At 40.9% G+C, this 27,526-nt stretch overlaps 1 long non-coding RNA gene across 1 annotated transcript in view; it reads right to left on the minus strand.

Annotated features, from left to right (window-relative positions):
- LOC139827533 (uncharacterized) overlaps positions 1-26,955 on the minus strand; it is a 51,591-nt gene extending 24,636 nt beyond the window's left edge. The window contains exon 1 of the long non-coding RNA XR_011738215.1: positions 26,800-26,955. This is a non-coding gene — a long non-coding RNA (uncharacterized lncRNA). The remainder of the gene's footprint in view (positions 1-26,799) is intronic.
- Positions 26,956-27,526: the final 571 nt, after the last annotated feature.

Raw genomic sequence — 27,526 nt, forward strand, 5'->3', positions numbered from 1 at the left:
CTCAGTTTCACACATGATTCCTCTCAGTTCAGGGACTGGACACAGCCTGGTAGGAATAGGGAACAGAAAGGGCACCTTGGGTACCCATGTCTTGTCTCAGGATGAGTCACAGAGGTGGAAAGAAACATCAACGGTGTGTGATGAGGTATCCTGGGCCTCCGATCCTACCACAGCATTTACAGGATATGCAGTTTTTCTTTAAAAACTACTGCTTTTAGTGAGGTGAGGAGGGCACACCTATCTTCTCAGAAAAAGAAAAAAAAAAAGGTCAGTGAGCAGAGCTAATACAGCTTTTCTAGTTTTAAGTTATCTCTACAAATGGAGAAAAAAGGAGTGACGCTGCTTATATTCTTGCAATTGTGTCAAATGACTTTATCACACTCCCTTTATATGATGTATTACAAAAGGCTGCTGAGTAGCTTTTTGCAAATGATACACCGTACAAGAAGATACAACGACTACAATAAAATCAGAAAATATTTCTATGGAGAAAGGTGAATTAGCCATAAATACTAATAAATGAAGAGAAAATAAAATCATGCTTACAATGAGAACTCAAACTTGGAAATATGAGGTGGGAACATCTTAATCTAAAATATCAAGCCAAAGTATTTCTGACATTTTAGAAAGCCTAGATAACATAACTACACTTACTTATTTGCCTATCCTGGCATTTTAAAATTCTAGTGTGTGTAGGACGTGCCAAAATACCACGGAAGAGCTTATGTCCTAATTTTTCTGCTTGATCGTGATCAGGGAAATACCAGAAATATCATGGGACATTTTTCTTACGTTTACAAATTGAAAAAGTAAAAAAAGGAAAGCAGCTCAACTTTGGCAACTAGTGCTGAGTTAATACCTGTACTCTGAGGCTTCTTAGAGTTGACTAGACAATTTCCTGATATTAATATGCTAAATCAACATGAGAGATGACAGATACAGCAGTAAACCACCAGGCACTGTAACACAGAAAGTCTGGGTTACTCTTCTTTTCCATCATTGCCTTGCTCTGTGACCTTATGAAAGGGTACTTTCTCTGTTCGGTTAGCTTTACCCTTGTGAAACATGGACAGTAACACTTGTCCACTTAACATAGTGATTATTATTGTGCGTAATGTGCATTCTTTTCATCAAATACAGGGATACTTGCAAATATTTTTATGAGTAAAACATAATTAATCTTCTTGACCCACCTCTTGGTTCATCTTATTATTTGATTTGATGGCATTTTTTATGTAAGAAATACTTCTTTTCAAACTGGACAGTTTCAGTCATCCTATATGGTTATTGCTTCTGTAGTTACTTATTCCTGACTTTAATTATTGATGTTGTCTAAAATACAAAAAGGTAACAATGTCTGACGAAAGCATGAAAAAAGACCTGACTTTAAAGACAGTACAATAGGCATTTTTTCTATACAAAAATTTCTTACGTCAAATCCCTCAATGTATACTATTTGTGTTCAGAGAACCTGGAGTTCCAGAGCCAAAATAACCTGCCATTTGAGATGCAGCAGTCTAGGCTCGTTACTCAGAGAAATAACCACAAGGTGGAGATGTTACAAGCTCTTACTAGCAAATTTAAAGCATCGTACCCAATTTCGATTTTTCCAGTTTTTATCTGGGGAAACAGTATCACATTTAAAATTACAATTGTCTCCAGTTAACAATTATGGTGCAATAAAAGGAAGTCTGTGGTAGCTAAATAATTAAAGGAATGTTCTTGTCTGCTTTTTCTATCTTGACCTTGAAATAAGTCCCTCATGTTTTATAAAATGTAATGATAATAACCTTTTTATTACTTTCTACGAAGCTATATGATTTATGTTAGGGAAATAAATTGTGTATCTGCTAATTATACAGTCAGCTTTGCATAGTCATCCATGTGCCACTGAAGACCTCCAACCCCAACCATTCTGTAATTCTGTAATTCACAGAGCCATGTAGAAACTATATGGACTTCAGCTGTGGGAGGGAGAGGAGCAGAGAGAGAAAGAGAGTGAGAGCACAAGCTGGTGGGTGCTGTTTCAGCTCCAGTGTCCCCATCTGTATGAGAGATTGCCACCACCTCTCACAGGATTGGCAGTATAGGAACTGCAAGGAAGAACTGCTTCATGCTCAGGAAACTTTCGATAGATGTAAAAGGCAAGATTCACTATCGATGACATTCTCAAGTATAAGGAAGAGAAATAAATAATCCTGGCAATTTTATATTCCCTGCCCAGTAGCCAGAGCACCATGACGTCAAGGAAAATATGCATAAGAATCCTTTACTGAAATCTTAAAAGTAGAAATTTGACTAAAAAATCCTGACCATCTCACCAGTTAGGAAATATTCTTACAAAATGGAAGATACAGATCGCAAACTCTGCTTCGAATAAAAGAGGAATGTTGTCTAATTATTCTACTGGAATAGGTGCAAAGGAGAAACCACCACCTTCTCCTGACCAACACAATTTTTAACTGCCCTTATGAATCTGGATCCCGACTTTTAAATTATTCATTTTTATAATTTTCAAAAGTGTTTAACTTTCATTGCTCACATTTTTAGCAGGACAACAAATATCAGAAGAGATTTCTCCAGAACACTGGGTTTTCTAGGAAAGATAAAAGTTTTCTATACCTATAGACAATCTACCAGTTTCTCTGCCCTCTTGCTTCATTTTCTAAAACTTTGCTTTTTATATAGACTGTAGGGATATGACCTGAGGGACTTTCCAAAATGCAACATACTACTGTTGCCAGCAATCTCAAGCTCTACAAAGGCAGTAAATGCTTTCTAAAGGAGTGGAACTTCAATCTCCTGAAGGGCTTTTGCACCACTATCTTCAGATAATTAAGTCGTACGAAGTATTTTGAGACATGAAAAAATCTTCAGGGAATAGTACTGGCGTTATCTATGTCTGTTAAATTTAAAACTTCAAAATAATTTAAACTTCTGCATAAGTCATCTGTTCTTTGCCTGGAGATATAATCTCATACAGAAGGAACTAAAAAGTTTAAGAATCATCATAGTTCTACTTATCCATAAAATATGTTATAATGCTATGTAACTGTTAGTTAAAAGTTATGTATATGTTACATATTCACTGCTAAGAGTTGTAAATTTATGTAGAGTTATAACTTCTGGAGCCAACTTCGATCTAGCTCATCCTTCAAATCAGCAAAAATTATCCCTTTGGAGTTCTCATATAGCAGAAATATTACAGCTGTGTGTTATGGGAAGCAAAGAAATGGAAATGAAAAGACATTTGCTCCTGTGTTTCACGTATACTATTTGTGCGCCTCCATGTTCTTCCTCTCTAGTAAGCAGGACATCCTGACTTGGGATAATGCAGATGTATGATTTATTTACATGTATATATTTATCTGTATAGAAATTTATTTCCCTGATTCATTTTTCAAAACAACTTTAACATTCTTAGGATGTAAGAATCTTTGTATTGTAATCTTTATATCTTTATATATATCTTTATAATCTTTATATTGTTGTACAGCTTACAGTTACCCTAACAGTAGTAGTATGTTACCATTGTTAGTATTAAAGCTAAGAAATCCCCCAGACTCACTGACTTCTAATTTAAAATGCTAGAAGCTTACTTCTCCTTTATGGTCTTACTGCATACATCAGTTTTACTTTACAAACTGGATAATGAAGGTAAAAGAATTGCACAATACCAAAACCAGACCATAAAATATTAACTGTAGGTGCAACACCTTCCCTTGCAGAAGCCAGAATACGACTCATATATCACTTAAGTGTATGGGCTGCAGCTGGCACTCCACACAAATTCTCTATCAGGCCTCAGAAGGAAGTACTTAAGGCTGATTCAGACAAGTAAAAGAGGGAAATAAGAAGAAGGTTACTGCAGGAGGAAGAAGCGTATTTGCATCTCATTCTTTATTTTTTCTGTTGATCTCCATACCCATAGCATTTGCAAACACAATGGACCTAGTGGTGTCAATTTTCTGCATATTATCAGTACATAAACCCACAATTACACATTCATTATGAGTCACCACACAATTCTGCGTGAATAACTGTTGATAGACGTCATTCTCTGAAAACTGAAAAATGCACCCACAGCTATTTCTAGCCCAGTTAAGGAGGCCCACTGAATATATGTCTATGTGTGTTCAGATCAGCAAAAACCCTTACAAGGCAGCAAATCCTTAAAATCAACAAAAGTGTGAGCTGGTAGCTACTGTAATTGCTACCAGCGAGTCATGTTAACAGACAAATGGTGAAATATGGCCTGTTTTATTATTATTATGAGGGGCTATAGCTAGATTCAACTGAAGAATACAGGGCTCATGGGAAGTCTCATAAACACTGACATAATCAAGTATTGGTTTTAATACAAATTCATAAATTTTTATAGGTGTCGAGTTGTCAGGCAGATAATATATGACCAAACTCCGGATAAAGTATATGGAAAAAAAGCATTCCAGAAGGAGCGCAAATATAACATGATACAGTGCAACGCCACTGAGGACCGCGGCTTTGTTGGGACCGCGGCTGTGAACAAAAGGGTGCACAAAGCATTCTAGCCTGTGCGTTTGGGGAGCTGGCCTTCCTCCTGAAAGTCTTCTGTGCTCAGAGAAAGTTTCCCTGAAACTGTTAACAAAAGCTAACAGAGAAACATGAGCACCAAATGTACCGAGTGTATTTTTCACATGATTTGTTCTTTTACTGGAGGCCACATTTCCCTTACAAAGAAATAAGAATAGAGATGGATGAATGGATGGATTAGAAGATTTGCCAAAGGAAGAGATGGGGCCTTTCTCCAATAAGTCAGAAAGCTGGCCTTAGTCCAGAGAAGTAGTGTTTTGTGTGCAACTACTAGTCATGTTTCCCGAGTCACCAGTGAAGTATCATCCACTGTGTGTGAAAACATCCCTTGTAACAGATGTCAGCAGAAGGAGCACAGATAACCTACCTCAGCTTTAGGAGAAGGCTCTCTAGCTCCACAGTCAACACATGCAACAAATGGGTTGGAGGAAGATTCAAACTGCTGCAGCTCACACTGGACAACAACTGGGGGAAAAGAAAGAGCCCAAATGGCCACTGCAGCAGCCAGTTCTACCATTGCAAAGTACATAAAGGCAGCGTCTAAGAGCACAGATGGATGCAGCTTCTCCCTGACTCCCACACTGAAGAATGCAAAGCAGGGGCCCCTTTCCTCCTCTGCTCCATCGCTGCTCTGCTTCCCTTGTAGCCCCTCCTCAATACTGCAGTTTGCTGGCCATTAGCCACTTGCTGCTTCCCTGTGGGCAACGACAACTACAGTTGCAGGATGGGGGGTGTCCTGACAATTGTGAAATACTATATTCTGACATAATATAATGTCTCCATGTAAAATAAAAATGCATACAAACAGCAAGCAGAATGGCTAATAAAAATGAAAAGATGCAGGGGAGGGAGTCTAAGGAGAGAAATTCTACCCTTATTCAAATCAATGGCAGAATTCCCATTCTTTTCAGCGAGCCAAAATTTCACCCTAGATGTTCATAACCCTTTTTAGCTACATTTAGTTTGGCAAATTCTACAAAGATTTGTGCTGTGTGTATGACTTCAGAATTTGCATTTGATTAGATTTGGAGCTCTTTTACTTTGATCACATAACAATTCCAGCCTAAAAATCAAAAGTGCATATGACAAATTACAGTTTTTCCTAAGAAATACTATCTTCTTGATGATTAGAAGAGGTAACATAGGTTTTGGGATGTCTACAAACAGTTTAAGATGTTGGTAGCCCAGGCTCATCACGAACTTTACACAACCAAGGGCTTCTGTCTTGTTTTGTGTAGCCCTAGTCCTGCCCCAGAGCAATGCACTGATTGCCCCCATGCAGTGAGTCCCTGACACACCAAGACCTTGGATGCCACATGGCAGCATCCACTCCAATCTTCAGCTTTCACTGCCTTTTCTTCTGAAGGTATTGTAAAGACCCATTTAAACCCAAAGCGATGCTGTAACTTCCCTCTGATGACATTTTTACGTTTTGATCAACATCAAATATAGATCTGCCACAGTGATCTGCCCATAACACAAAGCTCATCACGCACCATGACAGTTCAGTTCATCCACTGCATCAGTCTGCATCAATCATGCTCAAGGACGTTAATAGATATATTTCAGGACAGCACACAGAGAGAGAGGCAGGGATCTCTGGAAGTTAGTTGGATCTGTACAAATCCCACACTGTATTAAGTCAAAAGGAACCCAACCTTTAGAGAAAATGATGCTTCCCACTCTTAGGAAGTTTGTCGGGAAGCAGCGTTGAGGAGAAAAACTGAGTCAAGTTACCTGAACCATTCTGCAATACATCACGTGCTGTGGTGCTGTCTTCAGTACAAAATTACCCTTCATCTCAGACAGGGAATGGTTAGCAGCCATTGGTAAAACTGTGCAGGAGCAAATAATTCATACATAAGTTTGTGTTCTTTTAATAACTGAGTTTGTTTGATGAATTTGGCTACTTTGGACAGTGCTTTAATCATTTTTTCCTTCAGACTCTCTCTGAAACAACCTTATATTTTATACTCTTAAGGAGAGACAAACTTATAATTTATACTTGTTAAATACATATTACAGTACCTTCTAGCTAACATAAGCCCTTTGTTTTCCCTCAGAACATTACAGCAAGCCATATTATGAATCAATAAAATCTGCTGCCTTTTCCCCTTGTTCAACTGTGTACACTTGGGGCCTGGAGCAGTGCCAAAAAAAATGAACACATACCAATGGAGGTCATGAAGAAAAAAATCTTGACATCTTCTCCTGCCACTCATTTTAGCATAGTTAGTCTGGCTGGATGCATAATTTACTTTTCAGATAATGTGCTAGTTGATTACTATTGCTGACCTCTCAGCAGATTTTTGGGTAAAATTTCCCAACTCTCTTAGCTGATACTTCTGTTGTGCAAATATTTGTTGTGCTATGAAATATTTGTTACAAAAAGGGCACTTTTTCCCCCTTTTAATTTGTCTGAGTGTGAGAATTATGTACTCTGAAGCTCATTCTGCAAGGAAAACAGAAAAAAAGAAAAAAAAAAAAAGCAATCAATCAAAGCTTTTAACCTTTCAGGGATTTCTTATGTAAAGTTCATAAGAAATAGTATCATTTAGTTTAGGACTAAAGGTAAGTTACTCACACAAAACATATGTTCCATACCTAAACTGCAGCAGCATTTATTAAATGTTGCCGATCATAGTTCTTAGTGCATGTCCTTATTTTTATGAAGCACCACTTCTTCCCACAAGGCTGCATTTTTGTAAGTGGACTGTTAACATGAGAAGAATATTCACTTCTGAGTTTCATTTTCAGGACTGTTCATACTACGGCTCCTCAGAAATTAACCAGCTCTGTTCATGTTAGACACAGTAACAAACCTTGTATTTTCAACAGAAGCTATTCGAAGGCTTAGCCAAGCATAAAAAAGCAGTCAAGAGAGCTGGATCTGATCTGAGACTGATTTCTGCATTTCAACACTTCACAAGAAAACACTGAAATTTCAGTGTTTGGCCAAAGTGACTGATTTAACATCCCCTGAAGCCAGAGTCTGACTCTTGGATTCAACAGCATTGGACTCAGACCATAAGCTCTAATTCATATTTGCATCTCTAATTAGAGAAAAATACCCACAACATTGAAAAGTAAGTAAGTTTAAATAGTACTGTAGAAAGGCAAGTACTAAAGTACATCTCTAAATGCTCCTTTGTATCACAACTATGATAAGCAACCATAAGAAGAACTACAGGAAGCATGATAATAACTCTAAATAATATAATTTACAATTTTATAGTTTGGGGCATTTCCTTCTGGAAAACAAAGCACAAACATTTTAAGCATTATAAATTATGAAATCCAGAAACTTCAAAAAAATCTTCTCCCAGCAATGGCCTAACAGGATATTGTATTTACGATGTCTGGTTTATAGATCCGATTCTGCAACAGAGCTACTACACAGCTGCTCGCATCATGAAGAGGTTACAAATGACCTTATTAAGCGCAGTTCCTCTGTCATCTTGCCAGCACTCGCTGTATTTTCCTGTGGGTCCAGACCAGTCCTGTCACTGTGATACTTCTCCCGTTCACTTTAACAGCATTGGAACTGCTCCATGCTAACAGGAAAAGTACAAGCAGAAATGACCCTTATGTTTGTAATACATTTAATTAATATTTCCTTTAAAAAAACAAACCCCCATGAAAATACAGAAAGAGTTCTTTTGATATGGTACGAAACGTCAGTAGAATAACTTCATTGCTTCCATTTGTAAATGCGGCTTGATGGATTTTTTAGACTGTAGTTGCACAGTCCAGGTAGAGGTGAGTGAACCGTTTGTTGTAATATTTTCCTGGGTTTTCATTCCCTCTCACTTTCCTTTTGTTAATTTTCCCAGTCGTCTCCATTCCACTGAAGTAGCTATAAATGGGTGCATCCCTCTGCTTCTTTTGGCTCTTGAAACACACACCAGTATGGGCACAGAAAGCCCTGAGCATACAAATAAACAGTTTTCTGACTGAATGATAGCGAGCTGATCACCTTGAAAATTCAAAAGGTCATTTTGAACATGTTGCATTTTTTCTTTTTGGATTTTGTAATGCTTGTACACAAGAACGTCTGAGAAGCCACAGCTGTGGTACAGCCCTTTTTCCAGCCAAGTAGCAGGGACCCAGCCAAGGGCTGCTGTCACTCTGGCAGAGACAAGGAGCGACATCCCCATGGGGAAGCATGCGGCTCCTTCCTCACCTCTGTAGGCCTCCGTGAGACCACCAGCTTCTTCCAGGAAAGCTCTTCGGCTTTAAAATCTGCAAAAGCGATAGCATTGAGAGAGGAAGTAAATGCACTTTTCTTTTTTCTCCAGAAGAGCTGAGTGTGAAGCACATCATAGGATTTTAGCAGCTAGAGCAACTGCTGTTGGTCTCCATGAGTGTGCGAAGATGCCTCGCTGATCTTTTTCACAAGAGACTGTTTAGTTAATACACACCTCAGGAGCCTGTTCATGACACCATGGTTACTATGGAGCTGGCACCATGCTGCTCATTTCACACATGCTTATATTGATGCATTTATTGATTGATCCTCAAACCATGCAACTCCTCCAAGGATATCAGTGTTTTGATAAAAGGCAACTGGTAAGAGGGCAATGGCAGGGACCAACCAGGACAGGATTCTTCCATGCTGAGAACACTTGTGGATGCCAAAAGCGTCTTGTTGTTTGTTTTTTTTTTTTAATAAACCAGCACTCAAGTGATCACAAGAGATAATTTTCCAATTACACCTAATTCTTACTGCTGATAGAAATAGTTCCCACTGAACAGAAAGCACAATGTACTAGTGGATATTGAGCAGCAGTTTATCTCCCAATCTTGCCTCTTTTCTTTAAATAAATCATGATTTTTCCATTAACTAGTCAATGTAGGCTTTTGAATAACAAGTCGCTACATGTATTTGCCATTCTAAATTTGCTGCGCCTCATTAAAAAGGTTGAAGAAGCACAGTCCTTTTTTTCCTTTCCAATTTTCTCTCCAATTGCTGTCAACCTTTACAGTCTCTTGGCAGCTGGCTCCTAGCCACACAAGTACTGATTGCAGTTAAAATAACTGAAACACTGCCTTTGCCTTCAAATGAAAGAACAGAAGACATTGTAGAAAAACTTATTTTGACTTTCGAAAGCTGTGTTTTGAAGAGCTTTGGCTTTGTTTGAAAGAGACAGAAAATCCTGGTTTATTTCAAAAAGTAACAAATTCTGAATCTGTTTTTCTCCCATAATCAAGCATTTGGCCAAACAAATATCATCAGTCCCACCAGGACCCCCACAGCAGTCCTGTGAATTAAGACGTGTTTGATATTAAGAGTGAGATCTCATTAAATATTTTTTTTTTCCAGATCATCCTCAGCTACAACTTTATTGCTATCAGGTATCAATGAGAAAAATTAACCTCATCCAAGGGTGGGTTTTGTGTAAGATCCTTCTGTAAGCTGCCACTGCTGAAGGAAGCCGGGGACAGTCCTGGAGAAGGGAAACCTGCTCTAGGCTGCAAAGCAGCTCAAGGCAGCGTGCCCAGACCCCAGCTCCCCCTTGTCTCCTGCTTTCCTCCTGCCTCCAAGTGCCGAGGAGAGCTGCTGCTCCCCATCCTTGTTCTCAGCCTGATGTGCCACTTCTTGCTGTGCCTCCACAACTGCTGCATTTTGAGTGCTGCCACAAAAGTCCAAGCAGGCTTAAAGCCTGATATCAGTAAAACTGTGCCTATATGAAGGGCAGTATGCCACATATCCTGAAAACATTTACGTTTGTCAGCTATCCAAATGTTATCGGTTCTAGAAAAGCATTGCTGTGTCTGTCCTCAGGCGGGCAGATGAAAGGTGTCTCATCAACTTCACCCTGCTGGTCTAGCAGCAGTCAGCCCAGAATAACCGAGACATTGCAGAAAACTACTCACCATCTGATCCTGTGCACCTTGGAGCAAATTTGAGTATTGCCTTTTGCTATGTGGAAGATTTGGAACATTCAACCTTATTAATCATTCTTTAAAATAAATTCCTAGAGCCAGAAGGTCTTACAGTGGATAACAAAGAATTCATATTGAATAAAATTTAGACCTTTCCAAGAAGAATGAAAACACGTGTTCAGACAGGAAAATAAGTGTTCAGACAGGATGAGAAGTAGCATGATATTTTATTACCCACCCTAGTGAATAATTCAGTGCAAACCACTGAGAGAACTCTCGAAACATACATGCAACTTTTACCCCACCACAACCAATTGTCACTTCAGGAGACAGTGAGTGTTTCTTGGTGCAGGATATCATTGTGATAGAAAATAAACTCCCGTTTTTCACTACTGATGAATGTAGTATGTATTGGGCCGTATTCCAATTCCTCATTCTCTCTGAACAGTACTTTTACAGTAATCTTTTTACCCAAATTCTCTGTTCTCCCTGAAGTCTCCTGTGTAGTAAAACAAGAGTTAGCTGCCTGATTTTGTATTAATTGCTTATAGGACTGGATTAATTGTGCAAGTTCTTTGTTCAAGCTGCCAATACCCAGAGAAGGCCATGAAGATAAATGAGCTGTCATAATTCCCCTGCGGAAAGATGGTACCTTTCCTTTCTCAGTTCTTTTCTCGCTATTTTCGGAAAGGGTGCCACTCAGGCATTTGTTTGCACCACCTTATTGCAGCAGAGCCTTGGGGAAGAGGACTGGCAGGGGTGCAGCTGTGAGGATGTGCGTGCCAGATCCTGATGCGCGGAGGTTCAGACGTCTGCAGGTTGGATAACGCCTTGGTCTCCGGGAAGCAGCTCTGCTGCTACCCTGTAACCGCAAAAGGAGAGATCTTGCCTTGCTCTCCTCCATCGGAGCCAGTTGGTACATGAACAGAGATGGGACTTTGACTGTAACATTTCAGAAATCCTTGGAAGTGATTGATCTTCCATTTTCTCATCCAGTGCCACAGTAAATTATTCTTGAACATACAGCCCAGTCCTATTGTAAAGGTTAACTCTTAAAAATCAATCATTTGACTTTAGCAAATTCTTTGTATAGACAACTTATTGTAATAATAATTGTGCTATTCTTTTAACATGACTATGGCCACACACACTACACAAAATGTTGTGGTACTATTTTTATAAGCTTTTTCTTTTTCGCAGCCAGCAACATTGGCCCTGGTTTGCACTGATAGTTGCACAGGGCAGAGTGAAATAAAAATTCTGCCAAGAATCTGCCTGTTTTAGCTCCAAATTTATTTTCATGCCTTGTAAAGCTAAGGATCATTTGAAGACTATCTCCAAACTCCCAGGAGAAAGGAAAGTGCCTGGTGGCTTGTAAATATAACCTAGTAAAATAGAGGGGATTTCTTTTTACACTCTGTAAACACATGTACATTGTGCTCAGTTTGCAAACATGCAGCTGCATACTCACTTTTATTTTTTTAAGCACTGGTGCTGGTTTTGACTGGAACATGTCTAGGAAGATTTTCTATTTGGGCTGAAATTTCTCCCAGAATCTGCTTTAAACCACACGATACAATTCTAGTATGTCTAACAGAATGGTACAGGCCATGTTGGCTGCAACACTGTGAGAATAGGAAAAAGTGAATTCAAGATCATCCTGATGATAACAACGATAAAACTTTGTAACAATAACCATAAGAGCCACTGGATAAAGTGTAACTGGCTGTAACCTCAGGCCCATGTCACTTTACTACGGCCAGAAAATAAAAGATCATTTTGTTCCCAGTACTTCTGTGTGTCATAACATTATTAAAGACAGATTGCCTTATTTAAAAAGCACAGGATCCCTAAAAACTAAGTGTAAGGCAAGTCTTTTACCAGTGTGGTACTTACCACTCGTATTAGAGCTGTTTCTGCCTTCCAGTGAAAAGCTCTGGGGCAGAGATGCCCTTGCCAGGCAGTCACTAAAAAACTTTTTCAGAGACCAAATACGTTTATTAAAAAAATATCTTGCCCTACAGAAGCCTTTTTGCTCTTAAGACCCACATGCTGCCAACAAACATAGGGCTAACAGAAAAGACACCTCTGTGTTTCAGGCTTGTTTTTTGGACAAAGTGCTGCATATTTCCTGTGCCCAGTTTGGTCAACTGAAGAACAGATAAGCCCAATGCCTTCCATATCTCAACACTAAAGAAGACTTATTCTCTGGACAAACTGTGCCTTTTCGATTAGATTTTCATCATTCTGGCCTTCTACTGCTACAGCAGCTCCTGGTTCAAAGGCAGCAATGTCACCAGGAACAAACTTTCCTGAGTAACGCCTGGAGAGATCTATTTCCTCTCAATCTCAACACAGGGTAACAACACATCAACTGCATCAGAAAACTCAGCATCTTTAACAAAATCTCACCAACCATATACACAATGGCCTTCCAAAGCTTCTTATGTTACTTCTATTAGGAACATTTTAAGTTTCCACACTCTGCAGCCATTTGTCATTTTGCTATAGGTAGAACACACTGATACCCTCACTGAAGACGCTTCATGTAATCTGAATGGGACAGTTACCCTGGGTTTGTGAGTGCCAGCATCCTTACATCATTCATGCCCTGTTATCAGCCTTGCTTGGCACTTGAGAAGCTTTGCAGGGCAGATTCAGAATTGACTCTTATTCATCTGCTCCCGTTAACCTTTTTCCTCTCTCCAAACTGCCAAAATTGAGATCTGGAAAGCGAATTTTTATTTTCATGCACTTGAAAATGAAGCACACACAGGAAACAATTTCTGGAGAAACAGTAATAGGCAAAAACTATCTGAAAGAATGCACTGGACCCCCTCCTGTTTTAAGTTTTTCCAGATGTTGGCCAGGTGTCCTTATCCATACATCACTGAGTGGATTAAAGCTCGGTTCTGCATACTAGATATCAAATCACTTGCAGATATCCTCTATATCGTGCAGTGCTTCAACATCCACCTGGAAATTCCTCACAGGAGTGGATCTGAGTGCTACTCAATTCAAGTCCACATCAGGTTCTCATCCTTTTAGCTTTCATTACTTTGTCTTTTCTTTAAGAACATCTTCATGAAAACTGTGAAGAATTTTCCAAACATGCATTTTTATTTGTCTCTCCCTCCCCTCCTCCAGAAGTTACTTCTTTTGTGTTCAGAGAAGATTCATATTGGAAGGAATGGGAGGAAAAATTTGCTGCCAACATGTTCAGAAGAGTAATTGGCCTCTCTGGTATTGGAAATAGCATGAGGATAAAGCATAGCAGAGCAATGCTGTACAGAAGTCAAAGCTTTCTTGCTCATCTGCCATTTTGCAATCGTTGCCACCACCTACAATGGAAGCACTGAAGCTCCAGAAAGGAAACTGGGGCATTTTCAGGGAGTGTTTCAACATCTCACAGTGGGCTCTGCTTTTAAAGTTTGTTTCCTTACTTCTGATCTTAAACTCTCTATAATAGCACAGCATTGTAAACAGGCATCACACTAATTTCACTCAAGTTCACCCATCACCACCAGGTCGTTGTTTATATTTCTCCCTTGCCTTGAACTTGGCTGCTTCCTAGAGTCACTATTTCAGCTGGTTGAATCTGAGTGTTGCTGAAATCTCCTTAATGTCTGTTTTGATTTCATATCTGTTACACACCATAGAGTACTACCCAAATATCGTTTGTTTACAAAAACTGTCGCCTCACTTATTGTATCTCTAGGTTTGAACTAGCCAACACATCATTTGCTGTTCAGTAACTTCTGCAAGTGTCCTCCAGCAGAATGCATATAGCTTGAACAAAATTGAGGGACAAAAGAACAAAAATCTTCTCATGGTTGCAATTTTAACTCTTGCCAAAGCTGTGAAAAGGTGCTGTTCTTCCTGAGGAGAAAGTAGAGGAAAATACAGATTCAGACAGCCTAGGAAGGATCTGCCTCGAATCAATTCAGGTTAATTGGGGAAAAATGGAAAATAATTTCTGATGAACAGCTAGAGACAAAAGCAGAGAAAAACTTATTTAAAGAACATTTTTAAAAGACTTGATCTTTAAGACAAAAGTGTCATGGAAAACTTGGAACTTTCTATGTTTTCCACAGATACGCTGTATACCTCTGAAATCCATTCATTCTGTTTTGGCCATCATTGTGACGAGCCTCTCAGATATTTCAGATGGGTTATTGCACCTGTCCAACAGCTTCCAGGTCATTACAGCGTGAGATTTGGGTGCCCTACTACATGTTCTTAGAATGATATGGTGATTGCTTCTGTGACATTTGCAAGACAAAAAAGGGTGCAAAAGTCTCCATTCACTGAAGTCAAAATCCAGAAAGGTACCGATTTCTCCATGCGCAAAGAGCCACCATGTACTTGCACTCCAGATGACTCAGTTTAGACGAAAGGCAGCATGTGAGAAAGGACAAATGTCAAAGGCCCCAAAAGGGAGTTCACATATTTCTTTTGGGACAGGCTGTCTCAGCTCTGTCTCACAGCATGCCAAACAAGTAGAATCCATATTTCGTTAACGGTCTCAATGTAGACAAAACAAAAGATGACCAATGACGATCAGAGCCCTACTGTGTAAGGTATATCTTACACATTGAAAGAGATAAGAGACTTTGCCCCAAAGAGCTTGCAGCCAAAAAAGATATACAGCCAAAGAAGTCTCCTCGTAGCATGAAACTTTGGATGCTTTTCCAATGAAAAGAAGTGATTTTTCTCAAGAAATATTCTGTCTATAACAAAGTTTTCTACCCAGATGTTGTGTTAAAAAAAAAAAAAAAAGTAGTCCAGACCTTATGGAAGAAAATTCCATGTGTGTTCAGCAGAAAAAAAAAATCCAGTTACAGCAGTGTTCTGCTATCTGTAAATCATCTCTGGCATGTTTTCCTCCTAGTTCTTTATGTTGTCGATTCAGCAGTAATGCCCCTATTCTGTCATTTTGTGAGATACGTTATTCCTTTCACAGCTTTGAACAGTATGTTCTCATATGAAATGTAGCTGTACTGAATACGCTGTGAAACATCTAAGTAGTCTTTTTTCAGATCAAGTGTTTGTACGATTGATTTGACAATCATGATAGACAGACAGACAGATACATAGATACACAGAGCAACATAATTCAATCTACATTTTTCATTATAATCTCATTTTATTCTCGTATGCTGTGGGAATCTAGGGATATGTTTCAAAGTACTTCCCACTACAGAAGTAATTCAAAATGCCACCCTGTCCTGTAAGAGGACACTGCAAGTCACAGACATTTTATTGTTTGGATTAGAATTTGAAGTGAATGTGTTGTAGACTCCACAGGCATTGGCTAAGGCTTGAAGTCTACCAGGTAACACAGTTTGTTTTAAAAAAAGTATTTGGCACTGATTTGGACCTTATAACAATATCCATCAAGTATTTTATGTAAGAATTCCACACGAAATTGGCTTCAAATAATGGAAAATTTTCTAAAAGTCCAAAGCATCTGAAAATGGGTTAAAGGTACAACATGGCCTCAGCAGTGGCCTATATTTCTATAGAATTTTACATTCTGCAATAGTCCAAAATAATTTTAGAAATTATGGGAAATCATTGATTCTTCGGCCTGAGGACCTTTTTGTCAATGTTATTAGGCATTTAGTCCAGCCACATGCCTAAAGAAACCCCACATGAAATCTGTCGATCTGCAAGGTGACATACATAGGACAAGTCCTCAAGATATTTCAAGAATATCATGTCCTGTTGAATACTTGGGAAGAATACAACATTCAGTACAATAGCCCATATGGAAATTTGGATAACACAACAGACAATATAATACTGGCAACAGAACTTCTCTTTTAAATGAAATTATATTTATATAAATGGGTAGATTCTGGAGGTGTTGGCACTCGCTTTGCTGAGTGCACAGGCTGGAAGACTGATTTGACCCTGTAGAGGTCACTCTCCAAAATTTCATAGCCCTGGTACACTAGTTCATTGAGGTCAGCTAAAAAGTGGTACCCAAAGAAGTCGCCAATCAGTACAAACACTTCAGGTTGTGTTACAGCCAGCTGCAAATGCTGAGTGCAGAGATCCTGTGTGGGATCATTAACCAAAGAGTTTACAAAATTTTCATTAAACCAGAAAAAACCGAAAGATTGACTTTGAGCTTCTGAAAATGTGTCTTGGAGAAGTTGTTTTGAGTGTAGTTTTGTGACTACCAAACCATTAAAATGTCTTTGAACAACAGCAGTACTGCATCAACCAGTATAATGATGGAAAAGCAGTCAGTAATTGCATGGGTCACAAGACAGCTCACTCTCTAAATCAATCAAAACGCAGCCTGAATCTGATTAAATTTTAAAATGTAGAACATCAATCTGAAATTTTGCATGAAAGCAGATGCAATCACCCTTATATCACTTCAGAATCTGATGGAAAGCCTATTTTTCTGTGCTCTCAAACAGGAATACTTTAAAAGAGAAAAAAAAACCAACAAAAAAACAAAAAAAACCAACCACCTTCATTTGACATCCAGAACATGCTCAGATGAGGGATTTGGTTTTCCAGCTTAAGAATTTTCTGAGAGGGTGTTCCCAAGGCTAGTGCTGGCCATCCTGAATCACTGTGTCACCCTCAAGGTCTGTCCGACTCCAGCTATGAAACATATTGGGAGCTGCCTGCCTTCAACATCAACTAGACACATGGCCATGGGGGCCAGATCTCCTTCCCCCATAACCCATTTTTCTCCCTCTTTCTGACTCTATTCACTGGAGACCATATATATATATATTTGTTATTATTTTTATATATATGTATATATATATATAAAAAATATATATTCATATATATATGTAACCATCTGATGAATGATAGCTTTTATCCCACTATCAGATCCAGAGGTTATTAGTATCCTTCCTGCAACTAATACCTAAAAATGTATATTCTAAAAATAAAGAGGGCTTCATGTCTGCAGCATCAGTAGGGACTGGAGCACAACAGCTACCTTTTGCTGCTATGAAAGCTTCCAGCCCATGCATACAGACATTGGCACTATATATTATTTTGTTGCTTTTTCTTTGCTTGTGAAACTCCGTTCACTCTACAGCCATGCAAGTTGCAACAAAGCTCTCTTCATATAATAAACCAGCTACATCCCATTATGACAGTAATCCAAAAATCTAAGACCTCAAAACTTCATCAGCCCTTGCCAGGTTTTCCCTCGCCCTTCCTGGGTTAATACTACAGCCAGTTAAAACCACATTGAAATTACCTTTTAAGCATGCCTTTAGGCACGGAGCTAAAGCAAAGGTTTGGCAAAGCTCACCCTGCTCTTAATGCTCTAATGCCATATTATTACTACTCACTGAAAAGCTTAATGCATTTAAATTCGATCATCATGCCAAAATACACTGGCGTTATTTAAGAGTTTGCCATATAATTTGAACTGATTGCATATTTATTGTTGAAGCAGTCTCAAACCATAAAGCCTTCTGGTTTCCTCAGAAGCACTTATCCCTCTCACGCTTTGCTAGTCTCTTCCTACGCAATTGTTATTCACAGCAGGCTTCAGGGAATTCTTTATTTAATAGAGAATATTTACATTTCTTCTGCCTTCCATCACTCAGGTTTTAAATCGGGGGTTCAGAAATTTTTCTGCTAGAAAAGTAACAACAATCTGCTGCAGTGAAAGATCTCGGGTTCTTCTGTTTCAACACACTTCACCCCCGGCATGCCCTGGGGAGAAAAGGTGCCTGTACAACTGCATTTTGCAATGTGTCTATACACGCACTACTAAAAGATGATCCCCTTTCTTTGCAAAAGCTGTTCCAAATGGTGTGAGCTGCAACAAATATGTTCTAGGGATACTGCTTTAATTCCTGGTGCCATTTTTAATTTGAAAGATAGATACTGAGAAACTGGATAACAACCAATGTCCAGACATTCCTTAAAAAACAAAACAAACCAAAACACAACACAACCCACACATCTGAAACAGAAAGGTGCACATTCACACAAGATGAGAATGTACAACAGAAGTCCCAGTATTTGTGTGAATTTTTTTTTTTCAACCATTTCACCTAAACTCCTCCTTACCCTCATTTTGATACACATTTTACACTTCCGAGGCAAATTCACAGTTGCTAGCAAAGTGCAGTCACAGAAAGACACACTTCTTGCAGCAATTATAACAGATTAAATATTGATAAATACCACCTTCTCCCTCAATTACACTTGAGTAGTGTCCAGTGACAACAGGTCCCTGCAAACCACTCCGTAGTATCTTCCCAGTTGACCCAGTCTCTTACAGAAGTGCTCCCCTCTTCTCCCCTAGCATTTCCCTTTATTTTCTGAGATCCCTACTTACACCCCAAAACATCCAAGAATTGCTGACCACTGGATGCCTTCTCCCCATCTACTTTCAGAAAATCCTTCTTTTCACCAAATTATTCTACTAGCTCATCTACTTGAAACACCCCAAAGTAACCTAACTTGAAATAACATTGAAACACAGCAGTGCCTTATATCACGGATATGAAAATAACCCTACTATGGCAAAGACAGACACGTTCAATAATATATCTTCTTTGCTCGCTCAGAAAGGCCTCCACTTGGCAGCGTGTTGAAGGAGAGAGTCATGGTCTCCAGTCAGCGAGAACAAGAGCAGGTCTCAAGTGCCCACTGTCAGTTCACGCAGAGGTAAATCGCAGAAGGGAAAAGCCCTCTTTGTTACACTGAAGCTCTCCAGCTGGCCTCCGGGAAGGAAGACCAAGAGAAGCATTTGACCCTCTGTGTATTTAACAGGATCTGTGCCAGGAAAAAAAAAAAAGAAAGAGCAAGCCCACACACAGTCCGTGAATTTATCAAGTATCTTGCAAGAAGTTAGAAACAGTGAGGCTTTCTTGGGCGACAACCCTGTCTGGGGTGCAAATCTTCTCTTCCACAACAAAATATGACAAAGAATTTGCATTTCTTTTTATTTTTCCTTCCAGGCGTGTAGTTCTGTTTGTGGCCTGCAAATGGCCAGCTCACAAGCAGACAGAAAGTCACCAAATCAGGCTTTGCAAACCAAATTTATTTTTCTTTAAAACTATCAGCCAAGTGGACGACACAAAGCATGCAACGCTCTTCATGATAGACTTTGTGCAAAAGTGAGATTATGAAAAAGGTAAAAGCCTAGGTCTTTAATTTCTCTGGATATTCCACCAATGGTGAAGTAAAATACATCTGCAGGCTAGATAAGAGGTACTCTCAGACTGGAAGAGGATAGCACTGCTGAGGATATGGAAGTCATGAAAAGAAACAGTCAGAAACCAAAACATACTGAATCATGCTGGTCAATTAAAGAGTACAGCACTGCCACCCAAATGGAGGGGAGCGGGAATCCACAAAACTTTCAGCTTCCACCACATCCAAACAGGAGTATTTCACAATGAAAGCTTTTGTAGAGATCTGCAGTGAATCTGGAGCCACCCACATATCGGGTATTTTGTTTGTTTTAAACTGACATACTGCTTTCCTGGACTGATAAATGAATGGGAGATGTAAGTGAAAGGGAATAAATAAATCTTGCATGTAGTAATAAATACATTTTCTCTCTTCACATCGTCAAGAAGAAAGCCCTTGCCAAACTCTGTGAAAAACAGGATGGTGACTGTATGTCATTTTATCATCTCTGAAGCTGATGGGAGATGATGCTAATTGGAAAAATAAATCAACTTTGTCACAAAGCCTCTTTCAGCTTGATTTCTTGGCACTATATTAGCCAACACAAATGAACTTATGGCATCAATGTTTGAAAGTCAGAGGCCAAGAGCTACAAGAACAGCCAAGAGACAGTGTTTCTTAAACATTTGGAAGTAAGGAAATACACCTTTTCTTGAGTGGCTTTTATCAGATAGAATTGTTACTTGTGTCCCTTTTCCCACACAGATGCCCCATCTCTGCTGAATACCTCTATCATAATATAGTTTTCTAATCTCCTTCTTCATGTCCATGAAGGGCTGACATCTTCCTGCTCTCAACAAGGCAAGAGGTAGCCACCTACCCCTTAAAAGAGCCAGCGACCAGATGCGGTTGAAACCAAATGTTGGCGTGCAGTCCTTGTGGAAAGAGATGGGGCAGACAGCTGGGAATCTCAGCACCACCCATGCCCGGAAGGGGGCTTTTACTGAATCCTCATGGAGGCAACTTTGAGCCCAGTGAAAAGACATCGTCCACACAGCAACAGCATGCTGTGGATGAGTCTTTACATGTGGGAACAGAGCCAGTCTCCCTGGATCTTACAGCAGGAGCTGCTGCTCCCTGAGCTGGCTAACTCAGCCTTGGTGAACTTTCTACTGTGAGCTCAACAATTTCTGTATTTCCCTTAACAGAGAGGGAAAATTACATTGGACAAGCGTGTTAGCACATTTGATTTTAAATGGTTTGTCTGGGCAAGGACTGAAGAAAAGATTATGGATTTGGTGCATTCTCATGATATTGCGATGATGACCTTATCATCATACTGTTTACGAGGCCATTTTCTGCACTTCATGTGATTTTAATAAATTAGTCCCGCGGTGACCGCCAATTCACATCCTATTTTTTAAGTTTCTTTTCCTTTGACAGATTTTCATGAAAAGTAAGTCATACCAACCTTTCCCTGAGATTATTTTAATTCTTATTTCTTTACCTTCAGAAAATTCTATACAGTGTTTCAGTGAATCATAAGAAAAGGAAGGATGGGATCTGACATCTGGAAATTATTATGAAAACTTATTGTGCTGCATAAATATTCTTCTTTTTTTCCCCTGCTAATTCTAACACAAAGCAGTGATATTGAAACAGATGCCAGACTAAACAGTGAAGAAAACAATGCAAACATGAACTTTGCCACCAGCAACCTAAGTACTCAGCTTGATCATAAAGGAAAGCTGGAGCATATGAATATTCTGAAGTGGGTGAAATGGTCTGCTAGGGAAAGCAAAGTAAAGTTTAGGTAGGTTTTTTTTGTTAACATAAGCAAAATTTGATATCACTGAAAACTAGCTGGACTTTAGCTGCTGAAGTGTGAAATCACAGCAGAAAGATTTAGTTTCTAAAAAAGCTCTAGGAAAACATGCATCTATAGCACAGAGGAAGTCAGAAGGAAATCAGCTGCAAAGAATGTCTGCTTTATTTCCTCTGAGACAAACGTATTTCTATCTCCAGAAAAGGGGAAACAATCGCAGCTTGCCTTGGCCTCAGCTCCCTCAGCCAGCAATTTTTTGGGTTTTGTAATTTTCCTTTTTGCTGTTGTTGTTGGGTTTTGAGTGATCTGGCACCACTATCAGCCTCCTTTTTTAATTTTTTTTTTGTTCAAATAATCACTGATTCTACGTTTGGTTCGTAAGGTTGACCTTACTGAAAAATTTTCCTGCAAATTCAAGTAAAGTTTTGTTTATATTTATCTGACTCGTTTATTCTTGATTCAACCAAAACCAAGTTACCAAGAATATCAACAGTCTTCTAAACGCTGACCATGTACTGGCCTGAGGCACAGACTGAGATTCACAGTATTTGATACAATCAGGTGCTCACTCCAAAAATTTTACAATCATTGCATGTAGGTGGGATTGTACTGAGGGGATGAGGAGAGAAAAGCTACTTTAAAATTCTACCCAGGGTTCAAGCAGTTTAGCAGGTAAGCAGTTAAAAGCACAGGGCTTTTAAACACTCCTTCCATTTGACATCTGATTTTTGATCTCACTAAGTAAATTAATGGAACTTCATCTTATTGGCCTTCTTAGTGGCACAGAGGTGTAGGTACAGCTGACATGCAGAAGGTTGGATCTGTACTTCTGATTTTCCCTTCAGTGTCTTTCTCCTCAGCCTCCTTCTCCATCTCCAGACCCCTGTCACTGCCACGCATCCCCCTCATCTCTGTATTCCCAGGGGACTTGCTGCTGCCTCAGCATAAATATTTACCAATTTACCAATTTACCAAAATAAGTTTACCAATATTTATTAACTGGGGCTGTGCTTCTAGGTGTGGCACACCTCATTTGTAACACTGACATACTTGCATCATGATACCCATCTCCTTAGCAGTAAACCAGGGCTAATGGGGGAAGGCCAAGAAACAAGGCTCCTGTCCTGTTCAGTATCTGGTCCCCAACATCAGGATGCAGCTGCTGTGCAACCAAAAAACACAAGACCTCCTCCTACCCATCTTTGTGTGACAGCTACACAGCAGCTCTCTATCATCCCTTTTGTCTATGCCCCACGAGAGAGCACACACGCACAAGGTCTCTAGACTTTATCCATGTTTTTTCCTTAATCAGAAGGGGGACCTGGAGTTCTACCCATTATATTTAGTTTTATGCACAGATTGAGGACTTACTAATGACTGGCAGGCATAAAGTACTCTCAGCAGACATAAAAGTATCTAAAGATCCTATGTATTAGGGTGTTTGGTATAGGATATCTGGATATTTAAAGTATTGGTATCACACCTATGTTGCAAATATCAGGTGACTACCGACTTTATAAATCATAATAAATATGCCTCAGCTATTTATTACCTGAAATTCCTAGGATACGATGTTATTCAATTTGTTCTTCCGTGTTTCACTGAAATGCCAGAATGATGGAATTCTCTGAAATGGTAAAAAAGTAGCAGACTATGAAAGCCTAAGAAGACTATGAAAGTACAACTTCTCACTCTTGCTCCACAGCATTTTTCCAGCGTAGAAGGGAGTATCTAAACCTTGGGAAGAGATGACACTGGTAAATAGGGATGAAACAGCTCAGGAAATTGCTTGGCCAGGAGATGGCTATACACTAAAGTCACACAGGCTGTCCCAAACTGCCTTTGCTAGCCATGGCCAAGTGTGGCCTCAAGTCATCCATCCCACCTGCCTTGAGTTCCTACTGCCTGGTGGGGCACAGTTCAAGGTCAAGCTACTCCCCATGTGGGGCTTGATCTTTCCTGCCTGAGAAAACACAGTTGATTTGCCTGCGGCCAAGCTGAAACACGAGCCAACAACAGGAAGTGAGGACGGTGGGAGAGCTTGGACCCAAGCCACAAGCCAACATGTAATTAGGCACAAATAGCACCACGTCAGAAAGCGCTGCTGAAACCAACAAGTCAGCTCTGGCTGAAACCACCAGCCAGTTCCGTGTTATCAGGTAGTTATCTAGGCAGGTATTTTAACTGGAAGCACATTATCATCTGACTTTTAAAGCTGCACAAGGGAGGGGCTTGATTCCTTTTCCTTACAAATCTTTGGCTATGACTGAAGAAGACACAGAAATGAGCAGGTTCTCAGACACTTCACCCTGAATATACTGACCCAAACCAGAAGGAACGGCTTGGAGATACATTCTTTAATCTAGCTGGTCAAATGTCCCCAAGTGCTGTATTGCTTTCATTTATCTGATCACAAAGATGAGTTTGAGTGGGAATTTTCAACAATTAAGTCTCCAAAAATACGTTTTGAAATTGTTACTTGGCCTCATTAGAACAGATTTCCACTCAAGTCCCACAACTAGTCAACTGCCAAAACTTTTGCATACGTGCTTTTCTGTTCCTGGTGGCTTGTGGATATTGCTTCTGCTATTGGCATCCAGGTGCTTGAATGGCCCACTGTCCAGTTAATGCCTTGGAACCAGAAAGTACCTGGAGCTTCTGCCATAAAGGGATGAATGAACTTTCCAAGAAGAGCAAGCTAAGTATGTGACCCAGAACAAGAAGGGTGAATAGGCTTGAACAGACATCTCAGACTGAGCCCAGGAAGTGCCATAGCTGAATGGGAAACAGACCGACAAAGAGAAAGAAAAAAGAGTGACATACGCCGAGCAATGTGTGAAAGAAGAGGAACATCCATAGATAAGTAAGGAGGGCAAAACCCAGAATGCACAACATGGAGAAAGAAACTAAATTTGGACTGGAGAGGGCCAACGTAGTCCTGGAACACTATTTCCAAAGACAAGGTGGTTGAGTGGGAGCTGAGGAAAGCAAGCAAACTGAATCTTAAAGTCTATACAGCAAACCGTGTTCTGGTACTCCAACGAACTGGAACACAAACATTGTCCCTGAATGCTGCTGGCACTTGAAACAAGCTTCAGACACAGCCCCACAAATCTAAACAGAGCAGATCACCTATATCAGACAGCAACGGAGAACTCCTCCCCATTCCAAGCGCACTATTTGTTAGCTCTGTACAATCCTAAAAAAAAAAACCTTTGCTGGACATATTGAACATCTGCTTTGAGCTATTTCAGGCACAAGTAGCAGGACTGCAGTGTAGTCCAAAGCCTGCAGTCCCTTAGGAACAGCTCTTTGTCTGCAAGCCTCTCGATCAGACACCTGCAGGGCTCTACAAGAAGGGCAGTCCAAGCCCAGGCAGAAAGCATTTCTCCTACATCTTGGCTGTTAAACATGCAAGCTTTGTAATTCAAGCCTGGAAAACTGCTGCTAGCCTAGTCATAGCCAATACTAGTATGGAGTACAGCATACAATAAACAAATTCCAGCTCCTTAAGGGTATCAGGATAAGAACAGTAGTGCCGTGCATACCTGTCCTCTAGGGTCTGTATATTTGCTGCTTAGCAGAGGCAATTTTGAAAGTATGTTGATAAATTGGAGAGGTCACAAATGTGATTTACATGCTGGGGAAAACACAATACAGCAAGAAGAGCTGGTGAGTTCAGCCTATGCAGATTGTCAAACAAAAAAAGTGAAAGACAAACTGATTTTCACATCAAAACACTCAGAAAAGACACCACCAGGGATTCAAGGGCTCTTCACTTTAAGCACAGAATGACTGAGACCTGTATACAGCTGCTGGAGCCAGATAGAAACCAATTAGATTGCAGAAGGACATTTTGTGATGGTGATTAACTGCTGTGGCAAAACTTCAAAGGAAGTGGTGAGTTCCTCATCTTTTACTATACGACATATCAAGGGTAGATGCTTTTCTGGGGAAGACGATGTCAGTAAGCAAATCAGCAGCTCAGTGCAGGTCTGAGTGAAACTCTGCAGCCTGAGCTATACAAAAGATCAGGCTAGATGATTTAATGGTCTCTTTTGGCCTCAAAAACCTCTCTGTAGATACGTGAATCCCTTCCCACAGCTGTAGCTGCTCTGTGCATGACAGAAGAGAAATTCCAGCACCCGCTACAGGCAGCATCAGTGTTTGCACAGTGGCCGTTTCACAGAATCACAGAATGTTAGGGATTGGAAGGGACCTCGAAAGATCATCTAGTCCAGTCCCCCTGCCGGAGCAGGAACACCCAGATGAGGTTACACAGGAATGTGTCCAGACGGGTTTTGAATGTCTCCAGAGAAGGAGACTCCACAACCCCCCTGGGCAGCCTGTTCCAGTGTCTGTCACCCTCACTGAGAAGAAGTTTCTTCTCATATTTAAGTGGAACCTCCTGTGTTCCAGTTTGCACCCATTGCCCCTTGTCCTATCATTGGTTGTCACTGCTGAGAAGAGCCTGGCTCCATCCTCATGACACTCACCCTTTGCATATTTATAAACATTAATTAGGTCATCCCTCAGTCTCCTCCAAGCTAAAGAGCCCCAGCTCCCCCAGCCTTTCCCCATAGGGAGATGCTCCACTCCCTTCATCATCTTTGTTGCCCTGCACTGGACTCTCTCCAGCAGTTCCCTGTCCTTCTGGAACTGAGGGGCCCAGAACTGGACACAATAATCCAGATGCTGTCTCACCAGGGCAGAGTAGAGGGGAAGGAGAACCTCTCTCGATCTACTAACCACCCCTCTTCTAATACACCCCAGGATGCCATTGGCCTTCCTGGCCACAAGGGCACAGTGCTGGCTCATGGTCATCCTGCTGTCCAACAGGACCCCCAGGTACCTTGCACCCTGCACCCAGGGCAGCCATTAACCTGCACACTGCCTGCAGCCACCCTTCCCCACACAGATCCGTAGGTGAGTGCCTTGCACACGGCCCTCCTCATAAACCAGCCTCCGGGAGCCATGAGGGCCAACAGCCAACAGGTCTCTGCCCCTGGAGACCTGCCTGCCATTAATGGACACCATCAAGAGAGCTCGCCAGATGCAAGACGTCATAAATACACATGGAAATCCTCCAAACTAACCTCAAAAGTAGTGCAAATACGAATAAGTGAGACCCAGGGGGAAAACTGGCGAGAGGTGGGTCTGAGCTCTGATCGTGAGCCTGTATCTCTCCTTTCTGATTTGTAAAATCAGACCCTTTATACCTAAAAATCACACAAAAAAACCCAACCACCAAAACCAAAACCAAAGCAAAGCAGACAAAATATGAACACCCCCCCCAAACAAACAAACAAACAAACAACAACAAAAAACCCCAAGCCAAACCAAACACAAAACAAAACGAACCAAGCAACAACAAAAACTACCAAACCAAAAGAACTGGAGGGACCGTCCTTTCCGGAAAGAAACCCAATACCGCTCCCGGCGGGAGCTCAGCCCCAGCTGACGAGCCCGGGGGTCCCTGCCCGCCCCAGGCCACTTTCCTGCCGCGGGGCTGCTGCTCCGGAGCGGGCAGCGGCGGCGGGGCCGGGCCGAGCGGGGGCCGCCAGGGGGCAGCGCCGCGCCGCGCCGCGCGGGCCGGGCCGAGGCCGGGAAGCGGGGGAGCGGGTGAGGTGCTGCGGCGCAGTGCCCCCCGCAGCTCCACCTGGCCGGGCCGCGCTGCTGGAGGGCGCCGGAGCCCGTGGATGGCGGGGCGGGAGCGTGGCTCAGCGCCTTCCTCCGGGAGCGACTAGGCAGGCAGCGGCCGCGGGCGCTGAGCGGGCATCTGTTTCCTCCCGGGCTCGAGAACTTCATTCAGAAACAAATGAAAAAACAACGATGGGGAATGGGGCAGTGAAGTTGTTTGCTCCGGTGGTGTGTGAAAGTTGAACCACGAATTCAACCAAAGAGCCAAAACCTACAGTTTTTTTTCCCCTGAAAGCGAAAGTAGAGGCAGTGGAGGGCACCGGGAGTAGCAGAAGTCAACGAAGTGTCTCAAATTAAACCACACCTCTGGCATTTTGAAGCGATGCAAGCTAGGAATGTATTAAGTTCATCCAGCGTCTGCTGTGCTTTATATTTGCACATATAGACATACATTTATATACATATACA

This window comes from Patagioenas fasciata, chromosome 3 (assembly GCF_037038585.1).
Source record: "Patagioenas fasciata isolate bPatFas1 chromosome 3, bPatFas1.hap1, whole genome shotgun sequence".
Taxonomy (NCBI): domain Eukaryota; kingdom Metazoa; phylum Chordata; class Aves; order Columbiformes; family Columbidae; genus Patagioenas; species Patagioenas fasciata.